Source organism: Ailuropoda melanoleuca, chromosome 19, assembly GCF_002007445.2.
Source record: "Ailuropoda melanoleuca isolate Jingjing chromosome 19, ASM200744v2, whole genome shotgun sequence".
Classification (NCBI taxonomy): Eukaryota; Metazoa; Chordata; class Mammalia; order Carnivora; family Ursidae; genus Ailuropoda; species Ailuropoda melanoleuca.
Window position 1 is genome coordinate 7,356,912 of NC_048236.1, and position 15,254 is coordinate 7,372,165.

The 15,254-nt window shown below is 38.4% G+C and overlaps 1 long non-coding RNA gene across 1 annotated transcript in view; it reads right to left on the reverse strand.

The window, feature by feature from the left end:
- The window catches only part of LOC105241275, a 278,507-nt gene extending 265,980 nt beyond the window's left edge, over positions 1 to 12,527 (reverse strand). Inside the window, exons 1-3 of the long non-coding RNA XR_002144304.2 lie at positions 12,460 to 12,527; positions 10,360 to 10,613; positions 5,017 to 5,272 (exon numbers count right to left, since the gene is read on the reverse strand). This is a non-coding gene — a long non-coding RNA (uncharacterized LOC105241275). The remainder of the gene's footprint in view (positions 1 to 5,016; positions 5,273 to 10,359; positions 10,614 to 12,459) is intronic.
- Between the last annotated feature and the right edge of the window lie 2,727 nt (positions 12,528 to 15,254).

Consider the following 15,254-nt stretch of genomic DNA (forward strand, 5'->3'; position numbering starts at 1 on the left):
AATTCAACACATATCATCTGAGCACCTACTTGGTGCCAAACTCTGTCCTAGACACCAGGGGGACCACAGTGAGTGAAAAAGACAAAAATCCCGAGATGTGAAGCTCAACATCCAGTCCTTCAAGATACTAAACTTGCAATACTGAACCACCATTGGCAGTCACTCAGAGTCCATGAAAAATAATAGTGTAAGCAGAAGTTTAAGGTGTTAAATATTCCGGTTTTCATGGACAGAGGAAATAAAGGTAGTTAGACAAACAAGCTTGACATCTTTTCATGAAATATGCTAGAATGTATTTTAAAACAGACAGCTGAAAACACAGAAGATAAAAATCATTAGCAGTAATAGGATTTCATCAAGAATAAATAATTTCTAGCTTATCTGCTTCCTATCACACAAGACAAAAATCATTAGCAATAATAGGATTTCATCAAGAATAAATAATTTCTAGCTTATTTGCTTCCTATTGGTACAGGAAAAAATAGGCAGGATGGTGTTCATTTAGAAAGATGCTGGAAAAGGACATGTTTCTTCACTTTTGAAAAGGAATAAATATCAGCTGAAAAATAATATAGTCAATGAGATTTATAGCTGGTGGCACCACTGTTCCCCAAAATATGTGTGTTAGGAGGAAGTTGTTCAACCTGGCTGAAGGCTTCGTGCCATAGGCTGAAAAACATTACTGACCTTGTTCAACATCTTTACCCAAATACAATGAGTATCAGTTAGGCTCAGTACAGAAGCACAGAGTGCCACAGAGCTGGAAGGAATGATTAACCCATTGGGGAATAAAATCAAGCTTCAAAACAAGCTCTGGAATAATAAGCCCAATCGCACTAGGCTAATTATTGGAATGCTGCGCCCCATTGCAGGGAATTAAATTATTTGCACATGGCTGCAAAAAGAAAATCGATTTTCTTAATTCAGAATGGATGATATCTAGTTTGGCAAAATTCATGTGGAAAAAAAAAATTGCTGTCTAAGTTGAGATGACTCCATAATGGAAGTACTAAAGCACAGTGTCCAAAGCTACATTATTAGAAACGTGTTTGGCTCTGTGTCAGTCAGACAGGAATAGTGAGGGCAGAGGAGAAACCAAGATGCTGACAAAGTTAGGCCCCTAGCCTTTCACAGAACTGGGAGACAGGGTGCTATCTCCCCAGATGCTTACATTTCAAATAGATGACCTTCTGCTCCCAGTGCAAGACATTCCTGAGTTGTAAAACTTGCAACAATTTTTTTTAAAGATGTACATACATCTCAGAAGGGCAGAGAAAGAATTTGCAATTACCAGTTTATCAAAGAAAATGTTCTAAGAGAGAAGGAATGCGTCTCCTTTATTCTTAGTAGGAAGAACGAAGCCTCATTTTTAATTTTTATTTATCTTTCAAGTTGATTGGGAATTTATATACATACTTTAATGTAATTCCTCCCCTTTTACATTTTTCTCCTCTTTTGCTTTTTTAAAAATTTCAGTAGGAAAAGTGATTTATCACTCCTTGACCTTTTCGTTGTTTCAAAATTTTCCAATATTTGTTTGTTTCTTTCATGAGACTAGGAAAGTAAGGGCTTTTTGGCATAATATCCTGCTTTGAGGCAAGTAAGGAACGACCTCACCTCTCACTTTGCTAACTGGTTCCTCTGGCCCCTAAGGTGTTACCTCCACAAGGAATTGCTCCCCTTGCCTGAGCTGCTACACTCAACAGGTGTTATAAAGGTATGGGTATTAAGGAGGGCATGTATTGCATGGTGCACCGGGTGTTACATGCAAATAAGAAATCATGGAACATTACATCAAAAACTAAGGGTATACTGTATGGTGACTAACATAACATAATAAAAAATTATTATGAAAAAATAAAAAATAAAGGTATGGTGTTTGTAGGACCCCGGTGGTGGAGGCTACCAACGACAAGCTTTTCAGACAGAACTGGCTCTACTGCTGACATGCTAGCTTGATTGCTAGGGTTTTCTTCCCCATGAGATTCAGTGGGACAGAAGCAGTAACCCAGTGAGTGAGGAAGTAACCGCTGCTGTGAACTCCAGACCCTTTGTTAGGTCTGGGGTAACTTTGCTAAGAGCTGTGTAGGTTGGATTTCTTTGGTTTAAAACAAAACCAAAACCAAAACAAAAACCAAACAGCAGCCTTAATTTTGACTCAATATTTACCCTTACTTTATTCCGAGATCTCTCAGCAGACATAAATAAACTCATTTTTTTCCCTCATCAAGGGAGATTTCAGGAATTTACTTTCCTGCAGCGATTAAACAAGAAGGGAAATAATCGAGGTAGGTTTAATACTGAAAAAAAAAAAGTTTGTATTGACATCAACATCTTTGCCTTTTAATAAAAATTTCTTCTAATAGCTTCTATTTTCTGGTTCAAGGAAGAGAATAAAAAAACAGTAAAAGTACCGCCTATAAAATGGTTTCTCTTTATTAAGGATTATATCGAGGCTTCTCTAAAAGATATGATCTCATTTAACCCTTACAATAACTCTGTGGAGGCAATGCTATTATTTGATTTTACAGATGAGGAAATTTCACTTTTAAATACTTGAAAAAAACCCCAAAAGTGTCAAATAAAATAAATAAAAAATAAATAAGTAAAATAAAATACTTGAGCAACATGGCCAAGTACAAACAGTAATTGTGGAGGTAGGGGGTCAAACCCCAAATTATCTTATTACTGACTATACTAATTACCACCAGGAAGCCTTTCTTTAGATAAAAAATAGCCCACAATGGAATGAGTGACAGGTCTAAATCATCCAAATGCTAAAAAAGGAATTCCATGCTCTTTGTCTACAATTTAAAAAAAAGTATTCTAATCAACTTTTAATGATCTGTTCCACATTTGTGTAAGTCAATTGCCTTTTGTGTACAAAATCCACTCCTGTAGAAATCACCCACTGAATGTAAAGACTCTGCTCCACCAGTCAGAACAGATTCCGGCTGTGTTCTGCCATGAACACGCATACACTGGTCACCTCAAAACTCTGTGAGTGGCTCCTCGAAAAATGATGGCAATAGGCAAGATCTGTTTTCTTTTTCCGCCCTAGCTAAATCACCTGGAAAGCTTTTACAAAGCACTGTGCTGGGCCCCACTCCAAATCAATAGAATCAGAAACTGTGGGTGTGGACTGTAGACATCATATGTATTAAAAAGCTCTTCAGCTTTTGCTATTTAGCTGCCAAGGTAGAGAATTATTAGTTCACATAAATAAGTAGTTGCATGATGGATGAGGTCCTTTTTAGTGCTAACAATTTATGATTCCATGAACAGCCCAACTATTTGTCGAGATAAATTTACTGAGTGCTTATTATGAATCTGACAGTGTACCAAAGGGGCAAGATGTAAAGGTAAACTTTCCCTGGTCACCAGGATAACTTACAGTCCAAAAGAAACTTGTGACTATCTATTAGTATTATAGTGGAGAAAAAAATTTTACTCTACCCTTCTAGGTTCTTTTGGCTCTTCTATCAATTAAACTGACATAAAACGATCGGGTGATGGGCATTAAGGAGGGCCCGTGATGTGATGAGCACTGGGTGTTATATATGCAACTAATGAATTATTGAACACTACCTCTGAAACTAATGATATGTTGGCTAATTGAATTTAAATTAAAAAATACACTGATATAAAACAGATTAAAGGAGAAAAAGAAATTTACATACATATGGGAACCCCATAAGACTATGTGCCCCACAAGTAGCCAATTAATTGAGGCTTATATGCCAACCTGAGCTAAGGAAAAGGGGGTAGAGGTCTGAGACTTTAAAGAAGGGGAAGACAATTCACAGGAAGATGGGAAGAGCAAATGTTGGGTAAACAATGTTTGCCATACCATATAGACAGTGGGACACACACAGGAATTTGATCTCTGAGCCCTGCAGAGCTTCTCCTCAGCTCAGCCCAACACCACCTAAACCATCATCTTTGTAGTTATTTCTAGAAATAGTTTCTTCCCGGACCTCTGTCTATTTCTTTTAAGGTCTTTCATTTTTTATTTTTTTAAGATTTTATTTATTTATTTGAGAGAATGAGGTAGAGTGGGAGGGAGAAGCAGACCCCCCACCAAGAGGAGAGCCTGATGTGGGGCTTGATCCCAGGAACCCGAGATGATGACCTGAGACAAAGGCAGACGCTTAACTGACTGAGCCACCCAGGCACCCCTCTTTTTAGGCCTTTAAGGGTGGGGGGTATGTAAAGGTTCTTCCTGAGTCTTTTGGTCCTTGATTGATTTCAGCTCGAATAATTCACATGCAAAAGTGGCACATTTGATGGCTGTCTGCCCTGAACCCCATCAGTACAGTTGACCCTTGAAAAATATGGGGTAGGGGTGCAGACTTCCTGTACAATTGAAAATCTGTGTGTAACTTTTGATTCCCCAAACTTAACCACTAGTAACCTACTGTTGACCAGCAGTCTTACCAGTAATATAAAGTCAATTAGCACATATTTTGTATGTTATATTGCATTCTTTTAGAATACCTAACATTTTCTTAATTTTTTCAGTATTTCTAGGCTATGCAGCTGATCTGCAAGGTTTTTTTCAAATTGTCACAAGTCTCCAAAAAAATTTCCAAAATATTTATTGAAAAAATCTGCATACAAGTGGACTCATATTCAAACATGTGTTGTTCAAGGGCGAACCGTATACTTCGTGACTCTTACAAATGCTCATTTTTCACTGGACTGTATCAGGTAAGATCCTGGAGGTCCTTACACCTAGATATCCACTTTGAATAATTGTTCTCCTATCTAAAGACAGGACCTGGAACAGATTCCTTCTACATATCATCGCACATTGATTTTTTTAGCTAAATTAATTTAATTACGTACTTTACTGCTGCATTTAGATGAGTGATAAATTTACATCTTTTATGCACAATAATGTAAAAACTTTAACCACGAACTCTGCTTGAAGTGGCCGGTATTTAGAGGTCATCTGATCCAGTGTTCCCACCAATGGACAGATTAGTAAAGTGATTTGCCCGAGGTCATACTTACAGCTTGTTACTGTTATTGACAGAGCTCTGGTGTTCTGATTCTCAGTTCAGCGATCATACTATTACAGTCACTGTTCAGGAATCTCAGACAGGCAGGTAATAGCTCTTGCTTAACTATCAGAAGGTGTGGAATGATGAGTTCTGTTTGCTTGATGATAACCATCATACTCTTTGTTGTAATCCTAATAAATATAATTCAGCATTGCTTGAAAAGCCACTTCCTTGTAGACATTCATTTGTCCTTGATTATTCAGTCCCTATAATTTTAAATAGAGTATCATTTTAAATAAAGAAGGAAACATTACAGATAACTGTATTTTCCAATGGTTTTTTGTAATGCATTTTATTTTATCTCACCAAACTGGTAATGAAAATTCTAGCTTTTATTCAAATATATATATTGAAAAGTGTTTCTTTTTTATGAATAATAATGTCATAAATATTCACTTTATTCTTTTGTAAAAAACATCTTTTTTCCAACTTTATTTTTTTTTAAAGATTTTATTTATTTATTTGACAGAGATAGAGACAGCCAGCGAGAGAGGGAGCACAAGCAGGCGGAGTGGGAGAGGAAGAAGCAGGCTCCCAGTGGAGAAGCCTGACGTGGGGCTCGATCCCATAACGCTGGGATCACGCCCTGAGTCGAAGGCAGACGCTTAACCGCTGTGCCACCCAGGCGCCCTTTTCCAACTTTATTAACATACAGTTGTCATATAACATTGTGTAAGTTTAAAGGGTACAATAAGTTGATTTGAGATACTCAATATATTGAGAAATGATCAACACAATCGCACTAGTTAATATCTCCATCACCTCACAGAATGAAATCATTAATTTTTTTGCAGTGGGAACATTTAAGATGTACTCTCTTAGTTACTTTAAAATGATTAATATAGTAATGTTAACTATAGCCACCATGGGGGACATTACATGCCCAAGATTTATTTACCTTCTAACTGGGAGTTTATACCTTTTGACTACCTTCACCCATTAACATTCTTGATATGACAAAATTATAGAAATAGAGAACAGATTAGTTGTTGCCAGGGTTTAAAAAGGGGTTGGGGGCAGGAGGGAAGTTGATATGTCTATGAAAGGGCAACAGGAGAGATCCTTGTGTTGGAAATATTCTGTATCTCCACTGTATCAATGTAATATCCTGGTTGTCATGGTAAAGTATAACTTTGCAAGATATTACAATTGTGGGAAACTGGGTAAAGTGCATGTGGTATTACCTATATTATTTCTTACAGCTGCATTGTAAATCTGTAATTGTCAAATATATATACATATACGTGAAATATGTTATCTGCAAATATATATCAAAAATGTTATCTGCAAATCTTCTCAAATCACTAATATAATTCCAGTAAGACATATGCAGCCATAGAAAACTGAGGTGAAATACACTGGGACTAGGAGTAGTTAGATGGATAGCGGGAAGGAAGAAGGTGGCAACAGTTCCAAGTAAAAGAATAGATCAAATAATCCCATTGACATAACCAGTGAATTGTTACCACGACAAGGAAGCCAATACGACAGTCAGTGACCCAGTCCTGATACTGCAACCTTCATTAATGCAAAACAATGTTCTTTTTTTCTTTTGAATCCATTTCTTTTGAAATCACAAAAATAAATGATTTTGTTAATCCAACTTGGCACAAAATAAATTTGTGTAGTATGAGGAATCAGTTGAATACAGTATTAGTGTTTTGTAAAAGTTAAGCGTATGTATGAAAACCAATTTTTTTACTATTGTCATGATTTTTGTTTGTTTTATCTGACCTTATGTTGCTAAAAGCACTTGAGAGAAGTAGGCATGTGAGACTCAATGTTATTGATATATCTAGAAGAATTTGACTAGTTACCTTTGCCAAGTTTAAATTCTAAAGCGATTTAGTTTTGTAAAATATTAGTTTTTATTAATTATGTAACAGTAGTAAATATTTAGAGGAATAATTTAATATATATTTAAAGCTAAATACATTAATTATCAAAGCAAAAAAAAAAAAGTCAAAATCTCTTTGGACGGTTAAGATTTCAGCGATGTGTCTCAGCCAAGGCTGGCACTCGTACTTGCTGAAGGATTAATTCCAAGAATCTGGGGGCCTCCCTTCAGAACTAACTATCTCCTACAAAATCAGTAATTTGTATTTCTCCAAGTATTAGTTGTATCAGAACAAGCACAGCACCTGGCATGAAGCAGCTGCTCCATAAAAGTGGGTAGAATGGTTTATTTTACTATAGACATACAATGTAGCTGAACTTCTTATTCTGAACTAGAACTTCCAAATACAACCTGGGAAAGGTTTCATCACCATGAATGGACATGCTAGAACCACTATACGTTTGCAATCTCCTAAGTGGTAATGAGATCAATAGTTACCCTTGTGACAAAAATGTAAAAGAGGGGGCGCCTGGGTGGCACAGCGGTTAAGCATCTGCCTTCGGCTCAGGGTGTGATCCCGGCGTTATGGGATCGAGCCCCACATCAGGCTCCTCTGCTATGAGCCTGCTTCTTCCTCTCCCACTCCCCCTGCTTGTGTTCCCTCTCTCACTGGCTGTCTCTATCTCTGTCAAATAAATAAATAAAATCTTTTTAAAAAAAATGTAAAAGAGAAAACAATCAGCCTGATTCTGATGTTGCCCAATTGAACTGCAGTCCTGTGTACTGTTAATCTAACACAATGATACGCTTTGAGCAGGGCCGCCCATGCTGGTAACTGGGAGCGACTAAGCTCCTGGCACAGCTATGCAGAAGTCTAGGCAACTCCTAGAACTGTACACGATACAAATTGCAGAGACCAGAGAGAATGAACCCTCAGCTAGAGGTTGAAGGTGAGAAAAAGGATCCAGTTTAAAAACGAGTTTATTTTTAAAATTTTTTAAAATGTTTTTTTATTATATTATGTTCCCTGGTTTCCGATGTAAAGTTCGATGCTTCATTAGTTGCGTATAACACCCAGTGCACCATGCAATCCGTGCCCTCCTTACTACCCATCACCAGGCTATCCCCTTCCCCCACCCCCTCCCCTCTGAAGTCCTCAGTTTGTTTCTCATAGTCCATAGTCTCTCATGCTTCATTTCCCCTTCTGATCACCCCCCCTTTCTTTATCCCTTTCTTCCCCTACCGAATCATCCTAGTTCTTATGTTCCATAGATGAGAGAAATCATATGATAATTGTCTTTCTCTGCTGACTTATTTCACTTAGCATAAAAAGGAGTTTAAACCTGAACCAAGTAATGTAATGTGAGACTATATCTCTAAGTCCAGTGATCAAAAGTTGGATTGTAGATGCCTTCACACTGGTCTAAAAATTAGATATGCATTGGAAAAGACTCTGAATGCCTGGTGGAAAGAGACAAAGATGAAATTACTGTGAAGTTGTACACATATTACACCTTAAATTATTTCATGCTTAGAGTTGTTCTGGGGGCAGAATCCCAAGAGTAAAGTGTTCTGAAGCCCTCAACCGCCTCACCCCCTAAATTTATATTCTCTGCAAGGGCCAGAAAAATTTACATAAAACAAATCTGGCAGAACTGGAGAAGCTTTCTGTCTCCTGGCAGCCCTATGAGTGTCAGGAGATAAATCCTAGCTTATTTACCTTGCATTATGAGACAGTTACAGATGTATTACAGCTCCTCTCAATCACTTAGTTATGGGCTTATTAACTGTCCTAGCAGCTGGAGTAATATCTCACTATTTGAGAAAGAGAGGAGATGTGTTAGTGATTAAATGACTTAACAAACAATCTGTCACTTTTTATGTTTCATAAACCTGAGCACATCTATGAAGGACAAGGAGGTAGATTCCTTAATGTTTTTGATATAAAGCTTATGAGAGTAGAGAAAAGGATAATATCAGGGTATCTCAGATGCCTTTTCTGATTTACATTTAATCTCTAATAAAGCAGAGAAAAATTAGACCTATCTAGAAAATAGGTTCCATATTAGCTATTAAGTGATAATAGAAATAAGAAGTCATGTACATTCACGTTCGTATCTCACGCGTGCCTGTGCGCGTGCACACACACACAAACACAGGTGCGTGCATATGTCATTTAAAGTTCTAGAAGTGAGAAAACAATCATTTTTAGCTACAAGGAAATTGGTTAGCCCCGACTACACAAATCTCATCTTGGCTACGTCACTTGCTACCTGTGTTACATAAACACTGTGATTCTCAGTTTCCCTCTCCATATGATAAGGGTGTACTTACCTCTTAGGCCTATTGGGAAGTACTTACATATTTTTAAAAATACTTAGAACATTGTCTGGAACATAGAAAGCCCACAATAAGTGGAACAATTTTTTTTTAAAATCAAAGGTGAGACCAAAATTAACTTTTTTAGGCAAACCAACCTTTAAGTAAATTTACCATTAATTTGTGGCCATGGGGTAGATTATTTGCAATGTCCTTGGTGCTATTTTGCTATTACTCTTCAGCGGGGTGAATTAGGGCAAGAAGGAGAAATGGATCTGCTCTTTTTATAACAAATTAGCAAGGAATTAGTAGAGGAGCCTCCTTCCCTACCCCCAGAATATCCTGATGGTGTAAAGTTAAGAGGAAAAATAATTTTCCATGTTCGTGCTGTTTGTAAATTAGAGTTTACCACAGTAAATTACTGTTTGTAACTTACAAATCTGTTAACTTCGCTACAACATTTTTAACAGCTAAATGGACAGGAAAAAATCTTACTTTGTGAGCATTCTCTCTTACTTTCTTCCATAATTGAACTCTGTTGGTTAATGCAGAGTAGCTGAAAGAATGAGTCCTTGAATTGTGACATCACCGTGTATTTAAAGGACATTTTCTTACCAACAGTATGATAATAATTTTAAATCTGGTTTCAATGAGTACATCACAGAATCTCAAGGGTCTAAATTAAGCTGACTGTTAGTTTGAATAAGAAAAAAAAACAAAAGCATTAATCATATACACGACTTCCTGAAAATTTTGCTATGAAAGCTCCACTGGATCTCCTTGTGTTGCTATCATTTTTCACCCAGTGTGTGGTCAGTGCATCACTTGAAGCACAAAATTCTTCACTATGTTAATTGCAGAGTTTGCAAAATGAATGCCAATGTAGGAAAAAGGATCTAAATAACACCACAAAGTGTCACATTGCACGAAACCTTGATGAGAGCAAAAATAAATCTTGAGAGTCTGATTATAAGAGAAGATGCCTGTTTTTCAAAGTCCGCTTAAGATCATGTTTGTGTGTGTGTGTTCACCTACATTTGAAGAATTCCTGATAAATCTCTCTTACTCATCTCTCTATTGTTTTGTTTTTATTTTTTAAAGATCTAGGTTGTTTTATGAGACAAAAATCTTACGTACTTCCTCAGCCTGGATGCCCTCAATGATGGCCGTCTCCTTGACACTGGCTCACCTCGGAAGCTGCCGTGCTGACGAGAGTTTGTTTTGATCCTCTCAGTCCTCCTGGGGCCAACCAGTCACTTGCCCTGGGAACGCCACACCCCGTAAGCTTGACGGTGCACCGCTGGGTAATCTGCTACGTGGCCAGAACTTCTGCCTCCTGTACTTGCAAATTTGATGAAACAGCACAAGAGAGGACTTGATGTTCTGAGTTTCTATAGAGAGAGCAAAATGATGCATTCCAGACTATGAAAGAGTTCACTCCCACTGTGGCTAAACTTTGACTTACAGGAAGCAAAAAATTAGAGAACAAGACAAATGGGTTCTCTCTCCTGCCTGCCTTCCACAGAGGCTCAAAGGCATAGTCAATTTCTCCTTGCCATCCTCCAGAGCAGCCCCGTATCCAGCCATGCTCTTGCTAAGAAGCTGCTATATCTCTGGGCAGGGGCCATGAAGGGGACACCGGCGCGGCCCTGCAGTCTGCGGCTTCCCCTCTCTCATTGCTTCACTCTCTTTTCTTCACTTCTGCTGCACTGGGCTGGGTTTCACCTGTGAAACTGCTGCATCGTCACATTTATCACCGCCTCAGGCTCTCTCTTCTAGGGAAACTGGGCAATGACGGTTATATTTTACTTATATTTTTAGATGGGGAGACTTATCATTTTGCTCTTTTTGTCTTCCTAAAGAAAATTGTTATTTTGGGGGATTAAGAACCCTAGCGTTCGAAGTTAAAGTGAGCTGGAATATTGTTATAAGCAATAAGAACCAGTAACTCGATAGGGCCTGGAAAACGACAACAACAACAACTAAATGTCTACTTTCACCTTATTGGGAGACCAAGATAATTCAGAGCAAAGCAATGCATCTATTTATCAATAATCTCAGCAAGAAAGAAAAATACTACCTCTTTAGCAAGACTGATGGCTTTTACTTTTCTGAGAAACACTAGAAAAGGCTAGCCCCTGGTGGTCAGAAGAAGGATGGCTGTTGAAACAAGGATAATCATGTATAGCGCATAGAATCCCTTCAGCAAAGGCAGAAATAAAACATGTGATTCTAAAGGACAGTAAAAACTTTTCACAAAGATAATAAACCCAATTTACTGATTCCAGAACAAGACAAGAGACTGGGCTCATAAACCTGCAGGAGTTTGTTAGCTTTTTTGTTTGTGTGTTTGTTTCTGTTTGTTTCTGGTTTGTTTCTTGGGAAAGGAATGTAATGGGATTCACAGCCGTCTTGATCCTCCAGCTCCACTCCTTGGAGCAAGCAGGGGCTCCTCTACATGTTTCTTCACCTCCCACCCCCTCATCCCAACAGAAAGGACCTATAACATAGCAACCCAACAATTTCCTTTTAAAATATCTCAAATATGTGATTTTAAATGAAATAATCAAGAATACCTTGGCTATCAACTCTCCTCTTTAACTGAACACAAACTATCATGAATCTCAGAGAAGAGGATGAGGAAACACCCCTCAAATTTTAAGGCCCACTGTTTTATTCCTATTTATCTAACAGGCAGTGATTTTACTAAATAAGAAATGAGCCTGAAGGATGGGAGAATATGCCACCCCAAAATAAGCCACTTTGGCATAAGGATTATTTTGAGCTAAAGGCACTTAAAAATCAGCAGATGCAAGAGGGCCATTCTGATTTCCCTCTTCTTCCTGAAAGCAGGAGATTAAAAACTCCCATGTGAAAGACATCCTTTCTGTACCAAGAGGAAAGGAACGTTTTTTGATGTGAGTCAAAGCTGAGAGAATTCTGTACAAACAGACCTTGTTAAAATAATTGTCCTCTTCCCTTAGCCTCCCCATTTATTTTAGTTACCTTTTCACAATTGCCTCTCTTTGTTAAACATAGTATAAAGATCTCTAGATTTCCCCATTCCTTTGGGTCATTTCCTTGTGAGGGCACCTGGGTCAGGTAACACGTACATGAATTTGTCAGCTTTTCTCCTGGCAATCTCTCTTCTGTCCATTGAATTCTTTGGCCCAGATAGAAAACCCAAGAAGGCAGAGGTAAAATTGTGCCTCCCCTGCAGTTTCCATATCCCTTTACCTTCTCACCAGCATGTTTTCACTCCTGCTCAGCTACTGCTTGGGGCAGAATCAGTGGCGACAGCTGCTACTGTGAGCAACTGGAGTCCCTGGCAGCTGATCTGCATAGAAGAGGAGGTAATCAGTGGACACAGGATGCAGCAATCAACGAAATGTTCTTTTCCAATTCTGCGTGGGCTGTTTAGCACTGAAGATTATTTCATGGTTCCAGACTGACTAGAGAAGCAACAATGATATAAAAGGGAATAGTCAGCTTATGTTTTCACATAAAAAATGAAAAGTGTTTATGACCCCCCTAAATGATAAATACATGGTCTCCATCCTACTGCAGCATTTGACACTTTTCCCTTTGAAATTTTTTCTTACTGTGTTTTTTGAAAGGCTCTTCTCTCCTTGATTTGCATTGATTTCACCCAGTAAATACTAATTTTCTCCAGGATTCTAATCTTAACCCTGTTTAAATAATGTAGATGAAGAGGCTGACATAGTGTCTATAGACCATAAATAACGCCTTCTTTCCTCCCTTCTCTTCAGACTCTCCCCTCTCAGCTTTTGTGGGCTTATCTACCACCAGCCATTCAATGGCCATCTCCATTAGGAGACTGAAAATCTGTCTCCAGTCCCCAAACCTCTACAAAGGCCCAGGCCCATATAGATAAATGTCTTCAATCACTTTCTTAAAGTTTTCTGTCATCTCACACTCAACTTCCACCAAACTGAACATTTTTATCCCCCCTCCCTAAAAATCTTCCCTCTCCTGTGCTTCCTAGAGCTGTATAAATTATTGTAATTATTTGCCACTAACACTAAAAAGATTTTTATCCTCTTAAAGTTACTCATTTTCTCTTCTCTCTATTTTCACTGCTTCTGGTCTATTCCATTCCCCTTCCCCATATTTTCACACCAGCACAAGAGCATCTAACACTTGTCCCCGCTTCCTGTCTCCCTCAACACCAAGGTAGCCATCCCTGTGCATCAGAATTACATTTTTATAATCCTTTCCATATCATCCTACACATCTGCGCAGAAGTCATCTGTAGTTCTGCTCTTTGCCAGTTGCACCAGTCTCTAGTTACTGTTCTTGATATATCCATGTCACAGCATCATTGTCGAGATTTCTTCTGCCTGAAATTCCACCCCTCTGACTTGATAAAATCCACATCACCATGAAAACCCTAACTCAACTTTCTTCTTTCCACTGAAACTTTCCCAGACTTCCTTGTTCAGCATGATTCACCACTGCTTTCTCTATATTCCTCCAGTAATCCATCAAACCTTTTATAAACTTTAAGAAATGTGTATGATTAATGAATGCATTACAGTCTTTCTTCAATTCATCTTCAGCTTAAGTTTTTTCAATTACAATTTCTACTGCACTGTTTCACTGGCCTGTTTATATGTACCGATCTCCCTTCCTAGATATGTTAGAGAAAAAAAGCAAAATTCTTTACACCTTCTTATACTCAGTGTCTACCACCAATATTTTGCTTATAGAAGGTCCTGATAATATTGTTTATCAATAAGTTTCATTACACAAGAATTCAAACTAGGTAGTTTGACCTTTTGTGTAAGCATCTCAGTTATTTTTTTGATAATTCCTCTTCATTGCTTAATTGTATATCCCTTATTACTGACACTTGGGAAACAGACCCCAGCCTTTCCAGCTCACATGAGAAGTGACTGAAACTGATGAATATTGAGGGAAAATATTAATGTAATTAACCATATAAATATTTTTCTCTTAATCAGAAGATAGGCTAAAAAAAAAAATATATATATATATATATTTTTTTTTTTTTTTTTGAGAGAGGGAGAGAAAGGTTGGGAGGGGCAGAGCAAGAGTGAATCTCAAGCAGGCTCCATACCCAGTGCAGAGCCCTGAGGCAGAGATCAATCTCACAACCCTGAGATCATGACCTGAGCTGAAATCAAGAGTCAGATGCTTTACCAAGTGAGCCGCCCAGATGCCCCTAAAAATGCTTTCTTGAGATAATTTACTGTTTTACTTTTTTATTTGATGAACTAGAGTAAACCCCTCACAGTTAAAATATTACCTATTTACTTACTTTATTTTATTAGTTTATTTTAATATGCCAGATATAACAGAATGTTTCTTGTTGGCAGGTTACAGCGTGCAAAGTCAAGTAAGATGTTGCCTCTACCCCCAAGATATTCACAGGCTAGTACAGACCCAGACATGTAAACAATTAACATCCAAAGCCAAATTAATGAAGTGATAAATAGAGGTATAGGAAGTGCTGTGAAAGAGCAAAATAGGAAAAATTAGTTTAAACTGAGAGCAGGAGTGATGTGGTGACATATGTTGTTCCTGACTTAACGCTCTCTCATAAGAACAGCTAATGGCTCTTCAAGAACAAAACATCCCTGAGACAATCCTAGAATACAGGGGTGAGGCTGAAGCACCTCCCCGCTCCCTGCACCACAGAGTTCAAGACAGACAGCATTAGAAGGGTGAGAGAAGTGGCTACACATTGACCTCATTGCTCCTCCTGCAAGCACAGCACCATGTGGCGAGTTCTCCTCTGAGCCTCTGGTTCCTCCAGTGAGAAAGAGAATTCTGAAGGAACAACCAGCAGCCCCTATGCCACACCCCTCCCCTGCCCCGCCCAGCAATGTGTGTTTCTTTGCAAGAACCCCTACCCTGATCTCACATCATGGAAATTGTAGGGGAATCTGTGGGGCTCAACCACTGGGAATGAAGACTGTGATGGAGAAGGGGAAAGGGCTTGCAACAAGCCAGCACAAGGTTCTTGGTAGACTGGCTTCATACCGGCA